Source organism: Lygodium microphyllum, chromosome 26, assembly GCF_053477565.2.
Source record: "Lygodium microphyllum isolate KBCC chromosome 26, Lygodium_microphyllum_v1.1.10, whole genome shotgun sequence".
Taxonomy (NCBI): Eukaryota; Viridiplantae; Streptophyta; class Polypodiopsida; order Schizaeales; family Lygodiaceae; genus Lygodium; species Lygodium microphyllum.
The window spans coordinates 41435408-41441966 of NC_141160.1; the positions used below are offsets into that span (position 1 = coordinate 41435408).

Consider the following 6559-nt stretch of genomic DNA (forward strand, 5'->3'; position numbering starts at 1 on the left):
GGGAGGGGAAGGAAATGAGAGAGGGAGAGAAAGAGGGAGGGGGAGGGAGAGGGAGCGAGGGAGCGAGGGAGAGGGAGAGGGAGAAAGAGGGAGAAAGAGGGAGGGAGAGGGAGAGGGAGGAGGAGGGAGGAAATGAGAGAGGGAGAGAAAGAGAACGAGAGGGTGAGGGAGAGGGTGAGAGAAAGAGAGGGAGAGGGAGAGGGAGAGGGAAGGGAATGAAATTTAAGATAATATACGTATCGATAATGGTATGCAATGTGCTTTGCATACGGCCACGTACTTCATCAAAATTAACCCAAAATTATTGTTATAGAAGTGGAGATCCCTTAAATTGAGTATAGGATAATTTCTCTCAGGTCTTATGACTATGAGTAGAATTGATTGAAATAAATTTTATTTCTATAGTTGTAAAATTTCATAGATGGCGCGCATTAATTTTAAAATGGATTACTTATACTCAAAGCCGAGATATAACAAAAAATTATCTACCGGGACAAACAAATCGTTGAGCATGATACAAGGCCGAGATATAACATCGGAAAATCTCTCGACTACTATATACAATGCAAGGTTTATGGTCAACTTGCAAGTTGACGTACATCTCCAAAAAGCTATCCATTTAAGCCTCGTTTGCTGTAATGTAGATAAGATGGCAAACGAAGAAGGTCCTATTGTTCAAGACCGCGAGTCGTATCTTAATCAGCGTGTCCCATGTCCTTGCTCTCAATGCAAGTTGGCAATTAGACGAAAACGCCGATTGTCTATAGAACACGTACGACGATTTGGCGAGTTTCAACCTGAGATTATTGATCAGGCGATTGCAGATTTTCAGCAAACGGTATTTTCAAGTTAGCATTTTTCATGCATTGTACTCTCAAGCTAATTGAAAACCATACACAATAAGATCGGGTCTTGTTGGCAAATTTTGTGTCCAGGGGGGTGATGTCTCGACCCAAGGGGGAGTGCACCCTTTGCGGCCAATTAGAAGAGTTCGTGGACGTGAGATGGATGGATGGCAGGAGCCAATAGACCACTCGCAAGGCCCATCTATATCGTCAATGCCAGAGGAGACAGACAACCTTCCCGACTTGCCTACAATCTTGGAGCCTGAGATGGAGGCAATGATCGATGCATTGATTCCCATGGATGTTGAGACATCTGACCCGCTTAGAGAGGAAGCATCCATACCATTATATGATGGGTGCCGAGTATCTCGGTTGAAGACATTGCTTGCACTCTTAAGTGTGCAAGCGAAATACGGTTGGAGCGATACGAGTGTGACTGAGTTATTCAGGTACCTTGCATATAGACTTCATTGTTTTTTTTTAAAACAGTATTATTGTAAATATGGATGGATTTTTCAAGGTGTTTTATGATGTTTTCAGGTTATTGAAATATCATATATTGCCACCTGCAAACACCATGCCTGAGTCTCGTGATGATGCACGACATGTTTTACGGAAGCTTGGCATGGACTACAATAACATCCATGCATGTATCAACGACTGCATATTGTTTCGAGATGAATACGAGACTATGGAGACATGTCCAAAGTGTGGTGCTCACAGGTATCGACAGGACTTGCAAGGGCAGACCATCCCTCAAAAAGTCCTCAGACACTTTCCGCTCATCCCCCGCATAAACCACATGTTTCGCACGTCTGCCATGGCAAGCTTGACAACGTGGCATGTGCAGAATAGGTCTACGGATGGAGTGCAACGAATATCAGCAGATTCGCGCGCATGGAGCCACATTGACTCTACCTTCCCAGGCTTTGCGCGAGAGCCAAGGAATCTTCGGCTCGGTCTCGCCATGGATGGTGTGAACCCATTCGGTCTGCACTCGACTTCTTACAGTGTGTGGCCTATAGTGCTTGTCAACTACAACATTCCTCCATGGCTTTCTACGAAGAAAGGACATCTCATCCTTAGCTTGCTCGTCCCGGGCCGCTACAAAGTAAAAAATATGGACGTGTATCTTCATCCATTAGTCGATGAGCTTAAGATTTTGTGGGAGGAGGGGGTCACGGTGCAAGATATGAGCAGGCGCGATGGTCGGCGGTCAGCCAACATTCGAGCCATTCTCATGTGGACGATGCATGACTTTCCGGGATTGGGAGAGTGCTCAGGTGAGCAGACCTTTGTTCACGCCGGTAATATCTATATTTTATTTCATTCAATCAAGTATTCACTAGGTCGTGGATCGCCTTGCAGGTCTCGTTACCTCAGGTTATCATGCATGTCCATTGTGTGGGCCACAGTTAGACTCCCGAAGGTCACGAACCATGAAGAAGATGGTATATCAAGGACACGCCACTTTCTTGCCGGAGGATCATGAACTCAGGGAAGGTTTTCTTGGACGACCTCCAGCACGTATGAACGCTGCAAGCTGGTACGAGCTGAAAATGGTAAACCCGGAATCACATCCAAATGGAATGCGACGGTTCTCAGTTTTCTACGAGTTGCCATATTGGACCCACTTACAGGTCAACCACTTGTTGGATCCCATGCATATTTTCAAAAATGTGGGCAGCTTGCTATGGGACCACATCACAGGAAAGAGAGACACTATAGGGTCACGAATGGATTTAAAGGAGGTAGGTAAGATGGAGGCGCTTTGGCCGCAGTCGAGTGCTGAAGGGGGAGTGCAGCTTCCTCGCGCTCCCTGGGTTTTGTCTACCAAAGAAGAGCGCATTGTGAAGCAAGTAATCAAGTCTATCCGCACTCCGACGGGTATGATGCGTTCTCTCAGGTCCGCATTTTCTAAAGATGACCAAATGTCTGGGCTAAAATCCCATGATTGGCATAAGATATGTCAGGTTTGTGAACAGAATGGATTTTAATTAGCGTGGACATTTTGAAATTTGAAACGTGACCATTATTCTTAATGCTTTCTCATTTGTGGCAGTTTGTCCTACCGATCGCGATCGCGGGATGCCTAACTCAAGAAATTCGCGGGGCCATTTACAAGCTGTCGACTTTGGTGCAATGGATCTCACAGAAAGAGATTAAGACGTCATCTATTGAATCCGCAAGGCGGGGAGCAGTTGAGACGGTCTGTCTCTTTGAGAAATACCTGCCCACTAGCATGCTCACGATACAAGTTCACCTTCTTGTGCATCTTGTGGACGAAGTGGAGATTGTCGGACCTGTCCATACGCGATGGATGTTCTTCCTGGAGCGCTTCATGAAAACCCTGAAAGGCTTTGTGCGACAACGAGCTCGTCCGGAAGGTAGCATGGCGGAGGGTTGGTTGGTGTCAGAGGCATTAGTGCATATCTCACAATGGCTACCAACGGTGGAACCAGACAATGAAATGCTATGGACGCTCAAGGACGATGACAGGCTGACTGGAGATGTGGTGGTTGGAAATGGGGTAGAAAAAAGAATGGATGCCTCAATGGAAGAGAAAGTGAATCGCTTTTGTATGTTGCACCATGCCTCCATGGAGACGTGGCTCGCCAAGTACCAGATTGCAAGGCAAGATCGAGAGGAAGCGCGAGCTGAATTCCGACGCAGTACGCGTCACCGACCGATTCGATATCCCGAAGGCATGGAGGAGATGCCGCGGTTTATGTCAACACGATGGTTGCATGGAGCCTTGATCGCAGCATCCAGCGAAGGGGCAGAGGTCTCAATGGAGGAGTGGGAGTTCTCGAGGGGATGTAGTCCAAAGGTAATGAGGGGTTTAGAATGTGTCGTATCTGAATTTGTTTGCTACATCTAATTTGAGTGTTTCAATGTGCAGTACAAAATATATAGTGCAGCGTGGTCGCGCGGACGGCATTTTCGGGTGGAGCGTATTGACAAAATGCGCTCCACAATGGACTGTGGTGTCATGGCAAGGTTTGAGCAAGAGAGTCGGCGACGAGCAACGGATCCGAACACGGTTGTGGATGAGATGGAGTATTTTGGGAATTTGCAAAGTATTATTACGGTGGATTACCGTAGCTTCTCCATGATAATATTCGATGTGCAGTGGTTCAAAGTGGTACTTGGAGGAGCTGGCGCAACGGTTCAACGAGGTCCATCTGGATTTCTCGAAATAGATTCCGAAAAAAAATGGACGGATTTGCGCGACACCTTTGTGTTGCCGGCACATTGTGAACAGGTAATCTTCTAGTCATTTGCTTGCTAATTGTAATACGACATGCTTTATGTCACAATGGTTTGAAGACGGTTTGTAAGTGTTTGTGAACAGGTAATCTTCTATCCAAATCCCCGACAACCTCGATGGTGGTATGTTATACCTTCAACTCCTAGAGGTGCGAGAGTATACGATCAAAGCGATGTTCCAGGCATAGATGAAGAATATATGCAAATAGAGGGATCGAAATTACAAGGGGTGGAGGCCACCGCAAGCTTGGAGCCCGCATCGGCTAACAATGATGGAAATACAGAAGTCGTAGAATTTTTTGAGAACGAGGCAGACTCGTTCTTTTGTGGTGACATGTCTATCGACCTTCCAGTGTATGCAGAGTTATGTCAGGAGATTAACATGGGACCATAGAATACTTCATTCTTGGAGAATTGTATTACTCAATTCGTTGTTTAGATCTTCCATAAAGGTAGATAAGATATGCATTTTAAGATGGATTTTTCAAAAATGATTTATATTAATGCGCTTTGTATAGTTTCAATTGATTATTCTAACATTATTTTTTATCTCTGCAGGTATCTTTATTTTCAGTATGAGTCGAGGGATGAGCGATGAGGAGTTTCAGGAGATGATGGCACGTATGTCTCCAGATCAGCTCGCGAGATTCAGAGAGATAGCAGATCAGGAGCTGTCTCGTTCTTCGTCAGGGCGCTCCGCTAGATCAGCTTCAGTGCGATCAGATGCTTCAGCTTCGAGCAGACGATCTCGACGCTCGCGACTTGGGCCAGAGGGAGGGACTGCGACTGCAGGAGGATCAGGGGGGTGCTGCTGTGGAGACACGGACGCGGTGTCTCCGTCTCGTCGTTCAGCTAGAGCTCGGTCACCTCCAGGATTTGTCACACCTGTGGGGACGTCCACTCCAGTTACTCCGGCTTTTGCGCAGCCGTCGGCAGATGTCACGCCTTTTGGTGGCACTCCTTTTGGTGGCACCCCCTCTGGTGGCACTCCTTTTGGTGGCACCCCCTCTGGTGGCACTCCTTTTGGTGGCACCCCCTCTGGTGGCACCCCTTTCAGTGGCACTCCGGGAGAGGGTACCCCCGTCGGTACACCGGATGTTCAGGGGTCTCCTGGATATGCCCAGGAGCGTGGACGGAGATGGGAGAGGGCCCATACGAGGCACACTCCTAGGGATTATGGATACCTAGTGGATGGCAGGTCAGGAGCTATCATCATGAATGATGAGGGGAGGAGGGTGATAGCTCGCATGAGGGAGTTGTGCCAACAAGTTTTTCGGCACAACGTCCTGGATCATTGGAGGAACATACCGGAGGGGAGCAAGGAGTACATAGTAGCATCCTTGCATGAGGAGTTCCCGGTGCCAGCCGCAGTGGATAGATTCTCTACGGGCTGGATGATGGATTGCATGCGTGCATACATGTCACATAGACGATCCGACGCACGCAAGGCAATCAAGAGTGGGGCTCCAAAGCCCGAGTGGTTAGATGCAGAGGACTGGCGCCGACTGAGGGAGGAGGCTACAAATTCGCCAGGACGTTGGAGTCAGCAGCGGGAGGCGGCGAGGGCACGAATCGAGGCCGGATCGGTACATCATCTTGGGAGTGGCGGCCACAGGACATATTTGGAGGACTTTGTAAGTTTCTCTTTTGTTTTGCTTATTTGTTTTTTTGAGATATTATTTGTACTGACAATCATATTTCTAACAGTTAGCATTTTGTTTTCTTTGCAGCACTCCATTACAAATCGCGATCCGCAAGGCCTTGAGACTCAATATGCAGAGAGGCACGGTCTCAGATCATTGATCGACCGATTGTACAGACGCGGCGGCGCAGTAAGTCTCTCATCTTTCATGTCCGTAGTTACCATGAGATATTTGAATGCATTATTGTATGGTGGATTGATATGTTGTTTCTTTTTCTGCAGAATCCGTTTGATGCTCCTTTGCAGAGGGACGAGCTTTCGGGGGACGACGATTTGTAGCTCGCCCTCGGATCCTTAGCGCTCACATACCTTTAGTTTTTAGTCGCCCGATCTATGTAGACATTTTCTATGTATTAGTGATATTGTTTTATGATTGTACCAATCGCATTTTATGCGATATCATGTATTTATTTCATCTATCAGTTTTATGATTTCAGTATAGATTCTTTTTGTTTGCAAACGCTTTGTATGCAGCAGTGCAGAAACTATTTTGTATGGCTCTCATACATCACACAGTGCTATATGTGGCAGGGCAGCTTGCTGCCCTGCCACAAAAATTTTTTTTTCTCTGTTACCGTCGCTATTTGCGTCGCAAATTTACTGCAGGCGTCGCTATTGTCGTCGCTATCAGCGTCGCAAATTCTGTGTAACCGTCGCTATATGCGTCGCTATTTGCGTCGCTATATGCGTCGCATTTGCGACGCATATAGCGACGCAAATAGCGACGCATATAGCGACGGTT

At 47.1% G+C, this 6559-nt stretch overlaps 1 long non-coding RNA gene across 1 annotated transcript; it reads left to right on the forward strand.

The window, feature by feature from the left end:
- The first annotated feature begins 5551 nt into the window (after positions 1 to 5551).
- On the forward strand, positions 5552 to 6216 carry LOC148013185 (uncharacterized). The gene is made up of 3 exons (XR_015688798.1): positions 5552 to 5749; positions 5846 to 5947; positions 6040 to 6216. It is a non-coding gene; the product is annotated as an uncharacterized LOC148013185 (long non-coding RNA).
- The last annotated feature ends 343 nt before the right edge of the window (positions 6217 to 6559 follow it).